Source organism: Lissotriton vulgaris, chromosome 4_1, assembly GCF_964263255.1.
Source record: "Lissotriton vulgaris chromosome 4_1, aLisVul1.2, whole genome shotgun sequence".
Taxonomy (NCBI): Eukaryota; Metazoa; Chordata; class Amphibia; order Caudata; family Salamandridae; genus Lissotriton; species Lissotriton vulgaris.
The window spans coordinates 1,350,572,985-1,350,587,237 of record NC_141691.1 but is presented as its reverse complement, the minus strand read 5'-3'; positions in this window follow the sequence as shown (position 1 = coordinate 1,350,587,237).

Genomic DNA, 14,253 nt, shown 5'->3' with positions numbered 1-14,253 from the left:
TGGTTCTTCTCTTCCGATCCTCCCACCTGCCCCTGTACCTTGTTCTTCACCCCCTCCCACCACCCCAGTCCCAAGTTCGTCATCCCCTCCCTCCCAACCAGAGTTCCTTGTTCTTCTTCTCCCTCCCAACCACCCCAATCCCTGGTTCTTCTCCTCCATACTCCCTGGTTCATCTCCTCCTGCTCTCCCTTCCTCCCACCCGCCCCAGTCCCTGGTTCTTCTCCTCCCATCCACCCCAGTCCCTGGTTCTTCTCCCCCTTCCTCCCACCCTCCCATGCCAGTCTGTTGTCCTTCTCCCCCTCCCTTCAACCTGCCCCAGTCCCTGGTTCTTCTCCTCTCTCCCTCCCACCTGCCCCAGTCCCTAGTTCTTCTCTCTCGTAACTCACACCCGCCCAGTGCCTGGTTCTTCAGCCCCCCAGAACTGAGAGGACCTGCCCTGCTGTTCATAACCAGACTTTGCCTCCCATGAGCACCGGATTTGCTCACCAACAGACTCTGGCTCAGGCCAAATCCACGAGTCTGCACCACTCTGCACCCGACGCCCACCGCCCGAGTTCGGGTCGCCTAATATGACAAGGAGGTCTCCCCGGCAATCCTGAGCTGGGATCTGGTGATCCCTGACCTACCTCAAGTCTCCAGCCAACGCATGCAGCCCCTCCCTGGAGGATCCCCACGACCGGAGCCAGTAAGAGAAACCTGACACCAAAAGACACCTCTGCACCTGACGCCCCACGGCCTTGGATGGCCCAACCGACGGTCTACCAGCATCCCTCGACATCCCAACTTACCTCTCCAACTGGTGGTTGCCTCCAGAAGATCTTCATCCCCGAAGCTGCAGTGTTTATTGAAACCAGAGCATCCCCATTGTAAACAATGATGCCAAAACAGCACCCTGCACCTGGCCGCCCTTTGCCCTGAGCTTAACCCCAGGAGCTTTGCTCCCTCAACCTTGTGGCCTGCTCGTAAGCAGCCACCAACCACATGCCCTCTATCACCTATTGGATAACATTGGGCCTCAGCACTCTGCACCAGGTCGTCCTAGTGGCACTGAGGGTGCTCTTGGAGTGCATCCTTGACCCTGGGGAAACCCTGGTTCTAACCCCAGAAACCCAACTCCCAAAACCAAGTACTTACCTGTAAACCGATAACTTCATTTCCCCCCATAAGATTGCATTGACTGCTTTTCTGTGAAAAAGTTCTAAAGTGCAGAGTTGCAAATTCCATGAAAAGTCATACAAGTGTGTTTTGATAAAAAATTGCGTTACTTACTTTTATCCAGGAAATGTCCCAGTGTGGTTTCTAGGTGTACCACACTGAGTAAGAAAAGTAATCTGAAAAGTAACATAAAGAGTAATTTCAATTGTAACTGAAAAGTAATTTTAACTGTTTATGAACAATTGACTTACCTGTAACCAAGCCAATTGCATTCAACTGCATTCAATTGTATTCAACTGCATTATTCTTGCAAAGTACTATTACACTTTCCTGTACTAGGCCTGGCTTGGTTCTAAAAAAATAAAAATACAACTAAATAATATTTTTATACAAAACAAATTGGTCAGAGTTCAGTCTTTGAGTGTGTGAAACAATCAAACAATCAATCATGTGTTTGATAAGCATGACTACTCACCTGTAAGGGTCTCAAGGCGCTGGGGAGGAGGGGAGGTGCAGGTTCCAGTCCATAAAGGAGGGGGCTGTCGAAGAGCCAAGTTTTGAGGTTTCTCGTGACGATGGGGAGTGATGTTGTCTCTCTGAGGTGGAGCGGTAGGGCGTTCCAGGCTCTGGCCACGAGGAAGGAGAAGGAGCGGCCTCCTGATATAATCTTTCTGGTGTGGGGGACCATGGCGTAGGAGAGCTGGGCTGATCATAGGGTCCTTTGGGGTGCGTGGAATTTGAGTTGGCTTTTTAGGTATACTGGTCCGGTGTTCTGGAGGGCTTTTTTTGCGTGGGTGAGAATCTTGAAGGTGATTCTAGCCTCAATGGAGAGCCAGTGTAGTGTGCACAGGTGCTGGAAGATATGGCAGTGCCTTGGCAGGTTGATGACCAATCTTGCGGTGGCATTTTGGACGTTTTGTAGCTTGCTTGAGGTTTTTGTTTATTCCTGCGTAGAGTGCGTTGTAGTAGTCGAGTCTGCTGTGACGAGGGAGTGAGTGAACTGTAATTCTGTGCTTGAGGGGGATCCATTTGAAGGTCTTACGTAGGAGGCGGAGGGTGTGAAAGCAGGAGGATGCAACGGAGTTGATCTGGCGGTCCATTTTGAGCTCGGAGCCCAGGACGATTCCAAGGTTGCGTGCGTGGTCCGTGGGTGGGCTTCCGATGACGGGGGCCACCAGGTGTCGGTCCAGGCATCGGTGTATGGGCCCATGATGAGTACTTCTGTTTTGTCAGTTTTGAGTTGTAGGCAGCTGCTTTTCATTCATTTGGTGACAGCTTCCATGCCTTCTTGAAAGTTGTGTTTAGCTGCGTTGGGTTCGTTGGATAGGGAGAGGATGAGTTGGCTGTCGTCTGCGTATGAAACAATGTTAAGTCCATGTTATTCTGATGATGAGGGCGAGCGGAGCCATGTAGACGTTGAAGAGCGTGGGGCTGAGGTAGGACCCCAGGGGGATTCTGCAGGTGGTTGATGTAGGGTCCAGAGGAAAGGAGGGAGTCTGATCCGCTGCGTTCTGCCGAAGAGGAAAGAGTGGATCCGGTCAAGGGCCTTGCCCCGGATACCTGCGTCGTGGAGTCTGCGTGTTAGGGTGTGGTGGGAGACTGTGACGAAGGTCGCTGTGAGGTCAAGGAGGATAAGGGCTACTGTTTCTCCTCTTAACAGGAGGGAGCGGATGTTGTCTGTTGCAGCGAGACTAGGAGGGCGGTTTCTGTGCTGTGGTTTTCTCTGAAGCCGGGTGGGGAGGAGTTGAGAATGTTGTGCTCTTCAATGAAGGTGGTGAGTTGGCTGTTGATGGCTTTCTCAATTACTTTTGCTTGGAACGGGAGCAGGGAGATGGGTCTGTTGTTTTTGAGGTTGGTTGGGTCCGCCGAGGGCTTCTTCGGAAGGGAGTTGATCTCGGCATGTTTCCAGTCGTCGGGGAAGGAGGCGTTCGCCAGGGAGTGGCTGATGGTGTGGCGAAGTATGGGTGCGACGGTGTCGGTGGCTTTCTTGAAGAAGTGGTGGGGGCAGGGGTTTGTGGGGTCCCAAAGTGGATTGTCTTAATTGTCTTCAGTCTGCCTTCGGTGGTGGAGGCTGTTCAGCTGTCAATCGTTGCCATCAGGGTGTTGGGGTGGCTGGTGAGGGTTCAGTGTGTTGGTTGTCTTCGTCGAAGTTGTCGTAAATGTTCTTGATATTTTGGTGGAAGAAGGTGCTAAGTTTGTTGCAGAGGTCTTGTGATGGAGGAATATCAGTAGCCTCGCTGGTGGGTTGGGCAAACTCCTTGATGATGCTGAAGAGTTCTTTTCTGTTGTGAGCGTGTGTAGATTCTGTCTTCGATCGCTTTTTTTCTTGTATTTCTGATGATTTGGTGGTGGGTGTTGGTGGCGGCTATGAAGTTGTTGTGGGCTTCTGTGGATTTGGAGTTCCTTCAGGCCTTTTCGAGGCGGCGGCATGTGCATGTGGACTCTCGGTGGTAAACCATCTGGCTTTCTTGGCGTGTGTGTTGTTGTTCTTCTTGAGGGGGCTATGGTATTGGCTCTGTCGGAGACCCATCTGTGCACAGTTCAGGCTGCAGTGTTGGGGTCATCGTCTTCCACGTTCGTTGGGGTGCAGCTGCTGAGTGAGGAGGTGAGCTGGACGTCGATGATTTTGGTCCAGTTCCTTCATACGAGCAGGTGCTGGTGTCTGTGGATGGTGGGTGTTCTAAAGGTGAAGTGGATGCATCGATGGTCTGTCCACAGGAGTTCGGTGGTGTGGCTGAAAGTGATGGAGTTTCCTGTTGAGAAGAGGGGGTCGAGGGTGTGTCTTGCTGAGTGCATGTGTTCGGACACGATCTTGCAGAGTACAATGTTGTGGATGTTTTCCAAAAAGGATGTGGTGTTGGGGTCTAGTAGGTGGTCGAGGTGGAAGTTGAGGTCTCCCAGCAGGGTGTAGTTGGTGGATGCAATGACCTGCGGGGGATGATGTCCGTGATGGAGTTGGTGAAAGATCTGCAGGGTCTGGGGAGGTCGGTAGATGAAAGTTCCTCGGAGGGTGGTGGTAGGGCTGGCCATTTATCTTGAAGTGTAGGTGTTCTATCAGGTCTGTGGGCTGGTCGGGGAGTGTGCGCAGCCGGAGGGTGGATTTGTGGATGATGGCGTTTCCTCCTCCCGTGCGGGTGGGGCGGTCCATCCGGGAGAGCTATATCCTTGGGGAATGGTGATGGTGATGTCTGGTTCCGAGGTGGTGTTGGTCCAGGTTTCGGTGAAGAATGCTACATCCGGGGTTGTGCTGTCGAGGAGGTCCCAGATTTTGGTGGTGTGTTTGTGGAGTGATCGGATGATGGGGAGGATGCATTGCAGGGTCTTTGGTTCGGTTGTGTTCTTGCGGGCGGGTTGTGCTGGGTCCGGTGATTGCTGAAGGGTCCGTAGGTGTCAGCTGGTGAGTCTAGCTTGGAGTTGTTGTTGCGGCCTGGGTTGAGTGCATGGAGTGCTGCTGGGTTATAGCGTTGGCAGTGCGGAGGTCCAGGGTTCCTGGCGTTGGTCGCGTTCGGGTCGCGAACAAGCGCAGACGGGCTTGCCTTTGGTGCGCCATCGGCGTGTGGCTGCATAGCGGCCGCCATCAAGTAAGGGTCAGGGTGGCTGGACAGCTGGGAGGCGGGAGTGCGGAGGTTAAACTGGCTTGGGCTGGTCACTTTGTGGGGTAGGCCGCGGGGGCAGCAGCAGCAGGAAGCAAAACGGGTGTGAAATAAAAGAGAGCAAAAAGGGGGAAAATGAAAATTAAGAGTGAAAATCGGGGAAAAATGTAGCAGAAAGGAGAGGATAGAGCAGAGCAAGAGAAGGCGTCAGAGGTCCACTGGACCACCAGGGATGAGGCGCAGGTATAACCTGCGGGTGGAGGAGGGCCTTGAACATGAACACAAGGTGCAGGGGCTCAGGAGGGCCTCACTTAAAGGTGGAGCTGCGAGAGAGGGAGAGCAATTTCACTGACAATGAGTCAGTGGTCTTGCTTGTCTGTCCTTGCAGCGCCCGCCATTAAGTATGGGTTGGGAGGGCTGGACAGCTGGGAGGCGGGAGCGGGGAAGGGAAACTGGCTTGGGCTGGTCGTGCTGGGGGAGGGGCCGCAGCGGCGGAAAGAAAAACAGGTGCAAAAAGTGGGAAAAAGGAAAAGTGATGGAAAGTGGAAGAAAGAGTGAAAGGGTGAAAATAAAAGAGAGTGAAAAGGGTGAAAATAAAAATGAAGAGTGAAAAACAAAGCAGAAAGGAGAGGATAGAGCGGAGCGAGAGAAGGAGTAGTCAGAGGTCCACTGGACCACCAGGGATGAGGTACAGGTATAACCTGGGGGTGGAGGAGGGCCTCGAACACCAATAGAGAGTGCAGGGCCTCACTTAGTGGTGGAGCTGCGAAGGAGGGAGAACAATTTCACTGACAATGAGTCAGTGGTCTTGCTGCATTTCTTGCCTTAGTGTGTACAATAAATGCTTAACGCTACCCTCTGATAAAGTCTTACTGCTGAATAATACTATGAATAAACAAGCAGCAAATAATATGAGATGACACTCAAGAAAATATGCTGGACGTCCTGCAAGAGATCAGAAAGATATATACACTGAATGATAAAGAAAACACCTCAAATGATCAAAGCCACCGGCCACACATCACAATGGCAATAATCAAAACTAAAAAACCTCAAAAGACCAGAGCCATTGGAACCACGCATCACAATGGCACTAGTCAGAAACAAGGCACCTGACCCGATCGTTCACTCGACAGACATCCTTGCAAATTCATGTTGGGGGGCCTGTTCACAGCTGGCTTAGACTCTCAACCGGGATTCAGGTTCCATTTGTCTTACAACAGTACGTCTACTCTTGTAAGTGAGCTCCCAACTCAGCTGTCAATAAACCTCAACTTTATAGTCTCAAAACACACACTTGTAGATTTGAGAGTCTTCCTCCCCGCGCCAAAGGAATCTTACCGGAACTGGCCAGCTTCCAGGCATGTATAAGAACAACAGGAGAGAACCCATAAACCTCGTTGGGATGGGTGTGTCATGTGAGCAAAAACAATTCCCAACAGGTATCATGTAAAGACAGTTTCAATAATGTATGCAATATGCATTACACAAAGGAAGAAACCAAGGAGTCATTTGAGTTTTTTGGAAAAAGGCAGTATTATTCACCAAGAGACAAAAGTGAATGGTCTTTCACATGGCAATACAGTTAAAACAGCACTGTACAGAGCAGATCATGTGACAACCCAGTGGCACTTGGTGCAAGGTGCTATATACAATTAGTGATGGTGAAGGTGCAAGTGCTAAAGTGAACAGCGTGATTGACGCATGGACTAAAGTATTTACATCAAATAATAGCTCCACAAAAACAAGTTGTAATCACTTTAAATTAAGATTTGTCAAAATTTGAACAGGAGTACAAAACGTGAAATGCGTCATATAATTCCAGCTGTGAAGTCGACGGCGTTTCGATCCCCTTTAGTCGGGATCGTCATCAGGACAGGGTTGTCGATGGAACCAGTGAGTGGTACCCAGGCCGGGAAGCGTGGGTAGCCGAAGTCCGAGCGGTCGCTCAAAAGTCGAAAACTGATCGTTGATAGTATCTGATCAGCGTGCGGGATTTTCAGCGCCTGAGTGAATCAGGGCTGTGGAAGGCAATTGGGGCTCTTCTGGGGGGGTGGCTGCGAGCAATGAATGCTGAATTCATTGCTCGTTTTCGACTTTTGAGCGACCGCTTGGACTTCGGCTACCCACGCTTCCCGGCCTGGGTACCACTCACTGGTTCCATCGACAACCCTGTCCTGATGACGATCCCGACTAAAGGGGATCGAAACGCCGTCGACTTCACAGCTGGAATTATATGACGCATTTCACGTTTTGTGCTCCTGTTCAAATTTTGACAAATCTTAATTTAAAGTGATTACAACTTGTTTTTGTGGAGCTATTATTTGATGTAAATACTTTAGTCCATGCGTCAATCACGCTGTTCACTTTAGCACTTGCACCTTCACCATCACTAATTGTATATAGCACCTTGCACCAAGTGCCACTGGGTTGTCACATGATCTGCTCTGTACAGTGCTGTTTTAACTGTATTGCCATGTGAAAGACCATTCCCTTTTTTCTCTTGGTGAATAATACTGCCTTTTTCCAAAAAACTCAAATGACTCCTTGGTTTCTTCCTTTGTGTAATGCATATTGCATACATTATTGAAACTGTCTTTACATGATACCTGTTGGGAATTGTTTTTGCTCACAGCTTCCAGGCAAGCATTCCACGGCAGAAAGGATTTCCCACATCCCCTCTACATTCTCGCATGTTCCAGCCCTTATCTTAACGAAGCTCACGAGAGCCTTTCTGGATACATTAAAGAATCTCTCACAAAAACAATCCTTGAACATGATTAACCCAAAGAACTTGCAAGCGTTTCTGTGCGTGCAGAGAAGCTGAAGCATTCTTTATTCTTTTGATTCTTTCCATTCATTGGATAACGCAGCAACAAGCCTGGTATTCTCTTAAATTTTGAGCAAGTTACGTGATTGGGTATCGCAAGACACAAGAGAGCAAATATTGCTTTGCAATTTGCATAGACTTTTGATGGATTTACTTCTAACTGCAGCTCTGTTCTTACACACAGGGCAAAACATCTAGATTCATCGTGAGCCACCACCGCGTTTAATTGAGTTACTGCTTGCTACGGTGAGGAACGATTTTCTTTCCCATGATAGTTAGCAAGTGCTCCTATAGGTTTGGGTTTTGATTTTGGCATTCTTCATTCTTTAGATTCTTTCCATTCGTTGGATAACGCAGCAACCAGCCTGGTATTCTCTTAAATTCTGGAGCAAAGTACCTGATTGGGTATCAGCTATGATATTGTCTAATGGCAACTAAGAAATAGCTCTTGACCGGAAGTGCCTTATACTGAATATTCGCTCTCTTGTGTCTCACACAGCTGCGGGCAGTAACATCTTAGAAAGTACGTTTGTGGTCTTGCCTGAATACACTTGTCGGTTTTTTCATGGTGGTGAAGGCAGCACCAATCAAGGGAGTCATTTTCACTCAGATTGGCTGTACTAACACTGACATTGCGTGCGCTTTGTGCGACACATGAATTTGTTCTTCTTGTCTTTCGTTTCTTGTTTCAACAGATAACCCCTGAAGATGGGACAGAAGTCCCGAAATGCATTGGGTTGGGTCTTCAAAAATGTTTATTTAAAATTTGATGCTATGCAAATCAGATTTATGTTTGTGGGTTTCATGTTTATTTGTGAGATGTAAGATTTGGAACATGCATAGAAATTGCATTTGAGTAGAATTGCACAATTGGAAGCATTAAAATTGAATTTACTTCATTAAATTGCCATCGTTGATGAGTGTTAGAGCCCTAGTTGCCCACTTGGAGCTAGGCTACTTTTCATTAGTTCAAGACATATGTCTAGCAGACATAATTCTAACACTGCACACATACTGGATAAATAATAGAATCACTAGTTTACCAGAGTGCGCTGTTCACCTACTTTACATACTATGTACCTAGGGCATAGGAACTAAAGAGGCCTCCTAGCGGCTGTAGCATGTATTGTGCCACCCCTGAAAGACCACTCAAACTGACATCACGGGTATGCTACTGCAACCTGTGTGAGGTGGTGCATGCACCTCTTTCTTAGGTATAGGTTCACTATATCTACCTTATATCACTACACATATAAACCTATCACCCCTATGACAGGCCTTATCAATCCTGAAGGTTGGGTGCTGGGTTTTGTGTGAGAGGGTGCCCATGCATGAGCAGAGCCCCTCTGCAGCCTTCGGAATCTATCCTCCAGGGTTGTTAGTGATGCAGCCAAACCATATATACTTAAGTGCATTATAACCTCGCGGTAAATGTTGACTTTCAAACGGGTGCATGGATGCATGTCGTGTTTGGGGTCAAACACCTTGAAATCATACCTCCATACCAGTAACTGGTGTGCGAGGTATGATTCCACCCTCCTAGAGGGAGAAATATGACAACACCGGTACACCCGGTACCAGCTTTACAGAACCTGGCATCACAAAATGGCTGCTGCCAGCCACAGACAGGAGTCTGCCCTCCTGCTGCTGAGCGGTGCTCGAGCAGGGGAAGGCTTGACAATAGGCTTCCTGTCACAGGGAGGTGTAACCACCTCCTGGACAGGCTTTAGTGTATTGGGTCTGGGTGGGTGCACTCTGAGAGTGCTTTGATGGCTGCACTAGAGACACATTTGGTGTCCCTGTGCATAGTCCAATTCAAACCGGTTGCAGGAGCCATTGGCTCCTGGTCTGGCGCGAAACTGGACAAAGGACATGGGTGTAACCACCCCTCTGTCCTGACCCTCCCATAGGTGGGTCCCTAGAGTTTATCCCGCCCCTTCCTTGGGTATAAAGTAGGAACCCATGACTACAAGACTTTAGATTTACCTGGACGAAACTCTGCTACAGAAACCAAGGACTATGACTATCTACACTACGCTGGATGACTGAAGAATCTCCCTTGGGGTAAAGGAGTTACTCCCCTGAAAAGCAGGCACCTTAAACACATCTGCCCGGTTTGCATCTGCCGAGCTCCTGAGGACTCCCAAGATTTCTGCAACACAGGAGGTGGGTTCCCAAGTGTCCCCAAGGTCGACTAGTGCTCTCAGCAATCCTGAGACCTGCAGCCCTCGTGGGGACTGTGCAACCCGTACCCCTGGGCACCGTGACCATTTACAGCAGCATATGCTTTTCGGCGATCCCTGAGGCTGTGCATTGGGCTACTTGTAGTCCTGACTCCGAATAGTAATCCCACCGAAGATTTCCGGCCTACACTTCACAAGTGTTCCTTGGGCTGGTATTTTGTGATTCAGCTCGAGGTCCCTTCACGATCCCTGGTCCGTTGGCCTGTGGGTCCCTGTGAATGCAACTTTAACTTTCAGAGGGCTTTCCTGGTTGCTCCAGACGTGCCCTGACTCTCCAATGCTTGGAGAGTCCCCAGGACCTTGCTGGTCCTCACAGAGACATCTTTCCTCTGACCACGTGGGTTGCAGTTGCCAAGGCTTGTTGCTGTTCAATCCGGCCACTGACCCCGCCAGCACTCGACATACTTCGTGGATCAGCTCACTTCTGGGCTTTGGTCGTCCTTGACGTCTCCTGGTCCCCGTGGCTGCAGAGTCAAGCTTCATCTCTTCTCACCTGAAACACCCGACATCAGTGGGCATTTGTCTATCGTGCCCCTGGTCACTATGAAGTGACCCAGACTCTGTCCCTTCTGCTTTTAGGTTCTTCTCAGCTCCGATCTAGGCTTGGATCACACCGGACACTTTTCATCTTACCGGCAGCAGCACTTCTTTGCATCATGCCATTGAAATCAACAAGCATTTCCGACACCACTTGATCCCTATGCACCCGGCTCCCCTGTGATTGGTACTCTCAAGGGTGCTGGCCTTAGAACCTTCTATGTTCCAAAGGGTTTGCTTGAAGTCCTCTCCTAAGTGTCATTAATCTTCAAAATTCCAATTGAGACTTTCCTATAGAGTTATACGGAGCTCGCGGCTGTGTTCTCACACTTCACACATCCTCCCTGGGTCCCCTGTGTCACTACCTCGGGTGGTTCCTTGGGGTCCCAGCGATTCTATGTGCTCTAGGAACTGTATCTAGTCAGGTCGTGGTTGTTATACCACTTTATTAGTATATGGTTTGGTCTCCCCCTGGAGCCCACTGTGTATTGTGCTATTTACTGTCGTTCTAGTGATTTAATATTGTGTACTTTGTGCTCTAATCTCATAAAGAGATTAGTAGAGAGTGTTTAGTAATAAATACATATTTTTATAAAAACCCTTGTTTGGTTCTCTTTTCCTTTGGTCATTCAGGAGTTTATGATCTGGTAAAACAAGCTGCTTTACATTCCTTTGAGACTTAGCCTGAAGGCTACTCTCCATAGCTACCACTCGCATAGCTTTCAATAAAGGTTGTCTTTAACCTAATCATCAATAAGGGTCGTTTCCACTGATGCAAGGTGCCCACTTCAATTAGTGACAACATATACCAGGCCTACTTCTCACAATGCTCATTTGGTAGGAAAAATATTCAAAATAGTTATGTGTTTTTAGGTCTCGCACCTGGCGATGCAGCGTGAAACGCTGTCGCCAGCGAGACCTATTGTCGCTGACTTGTCTCTCAAGGGAGACAGGAGGTGGGCACGCGCAGGCCGGACTGGTAATGTGAACACGCCGCGCACATCTCCTGTCCCCCTTGGGAGGCAAGTCAGCATGTAGTTTCACTTTCGCTTTTGTGAAAACTCGCACCATCGTTGGAGGGGCCCTTGCGCTCAGTAAATAAACATTGCCACTGTGCCTTCATCTGCACAAATGAAGATTCCTCCAAACTCACCCGGTGTGGCGGCTGGCTGCGGCGCGGTACTGGAGCACTTCAGCTCCTCCAAATTTCTGGCGCACAATGCGGGGCTTCCTCCTTAGGCATGGGAGCCCGCACTGCTATCTGCCGCTCTCCCGGGACTTCAGCTCCCGCACTTCACTTTCTCTTTGGCGCCGGGGCTCCCTCTTCATCACGGGAGCCCCGGAAGGGGACAGGCGCTGCCTACACCGGCCGAACGCGCGAGGCGCAGGGCACTCAAAAGTAATGTACCTTGGCAGCCCTCGCCCTCCCAGGTCTCCTCCCCGTCCGGATGTGGAGCTGCGTCTGCTTTCTGTTTTTCTGTTTTGCCGTTCCCTGCCTCCTGAGCCTGAGACGGGGCTGTGAGCTGCTTCTTCCTTCCCTGCCAACCTGAGACCCTCAAGTCCAACTCATGTTTTAAATTATTGCCAGTCTGGTCCTCAATAAGTCCCTGCTGTCCTCTCGTGCGGTAGTCAGGTGGTTGCTACTTCCCCATGCCCTGGCACTGTTAGAGGAGTTATCTCCTGCGTGCTGGATCCTTCTCTTGCTGAAGTCTTGACCCGTTCTGCCAGCCCCCCGATGTCGTGTCTATGAGCGCCTTCACTACAACAGCTGCTATCCCCCCACCTCCCTGGTTTGCCCACCGCTGGCTCTCCGCTGCTGCCGGACCCTTGGCGGGCACAGAGAACGACCACCCAGAGGGAACGAGGGCTCCACGAATCGGCTGCTGAGGAGGCTCCCGCGGGGGAGGTGCCGGGCTTTTTCCCGACTCTACGGGATGTGTAAGTGACATGGGAGGTCTGTGGAGCGTTGTACAGAACTGATGGAGAAGTGGAGATAACAAGAGGTGTACTGTTAGATTTGTTTTACATCTTTTTATTGGGTATATATATATTATATGCATTATACAGTGCAATAACCACAGAGAATGGAAGGTAAAAACAGCAAGGCATACATTTCCAGTTTCTCAAACCCTTGGCACATTAGACATTCCGGAACCTATGTCTCTAACCTCCCTCAAACTATAAAGCTTTCTTCATCTGACGTGAGGCCCCCTACCCACCCTCCCTCAGTTCACAAGCCCCCATATGCCACCCATTGGTGCCACACTTTCTCACATTTCTTAGGGCTACTGTTATTTTTGATTTGAAGAATAAAATTAGAATGTTGCAGAGATGTGCATTGGATACTTCTCAAGACTCATAGGTTTTTGGACCTAAGATCTCTAATTTTATTTGGAGTTTCATTGATGTCTCATGAAACATTTTTCAGCATGATTTATAGACTTATGGTAACCACTCCCTTTAATCTCGTAATGTACTATGCAAGCAGCAGCTACCTTACAGAGCCACCAGCAGCGGGCAATATAGAGCACAATGTTCCAGCTGAGAGATGAACATACAGCTAATTGTCTTGGGGGGGAGAGATGGGAATTGAAGGCAAAAATGTATCCATAAGAATATTGCTAGTTTCAGGAGGTATTCCTTCAGGAAAGAGTGACATATCCCGATGTTTGGTACATCGTCATTATGGTGACTAGAAAGCTGTTTGGGTTCATATTACATCAGGCTGCCACACACTCGAAGGCACAGTCTTTGTGGATGCACTCTGCATTTTAATTCTGTGCCATGAACAAGGGGTAGCCTTGCTCATTTGCAATTCTGGGGGGATGCACCATATCAGAAACCAGGACAGTGCTAACTATAACTTTGATTTATGTAACCTGACTACCAGAATTTGGGTGTCAACAAAAAGGTCATTAATCCTCCTCTAACCAAGACTCGCATTTATAGAGCTCAACTGACTTGATCTCTTTCTCTGTGTGGACCCAATACACATCCCTAGGCTAAAATGAACCTACTGCTGCACACTTGCTAACTGCGTCATAAAAGTGATTCTCATCAGCCTTTCTTCAACAAAAACATTTACATTGTGTGGATGACCTGCTCTCTGGGCCTTGTGTTGTTTTAATGAAATCATTACAACGAATCCCAGAATTCAAGGCAGGAATCTGGACGGTGTAAGTGAGTAGTAGCCCCTGGGAATGGGGGGGGGGGGTGCCTGCGAAGACTTTATAACAAGCGTCATCCAAAGGAGAATTCAAATCACCACAAAGGCACAGCCTGTGCCATAAATGCTACATGTATTCATGGTGCAACACAGGTGAGTAATAAGACCAACAAGATTTAAAAGATGTCACAAGGAACAGACCGCAGAACCCCCCCCCCCCCCCACCCCACATATCGGAGCCATTGCACCCAGCATGTTTTCACTTCATTTTTTTCCTCACACCGGTTTTCTAGAAGTGGTGCCTCAGTTCCGAAGCTCTTGGTTGTGTGTTTCGTAAAATGATTTCCTTGTTCAGTACATAGAATGTTGCTCTGTGCCTCAAGATCCCCAGTAATGAGCTGGTTCATTAACAAGCAGTGTTCATGGTTGAGCCTGAACAACTTCAGAAACAATGTGACTCCCGTTGTACCTCACCCATGAAGCACAGGTCAGCTCAAGCAGGCAGCAGATCCCTAGGGTGTCTGGTCAGAAGGAAGAGAACCGACAGATGTAGATAAAGAAAAACAAGCATTTGCAATGCAAATGGTCTCACATTTGTGAGAGTTTAACCCCATGGCTGCTAGGCGTTTTCCCGTCCTGCGCTGAGTTTTATTGTTTTCCTTTATTTCATGACGAGCTGGCCTTGTCATCCGCGCACGGCAGGTAAGCGCCATGACGAGGCCAGCTCGT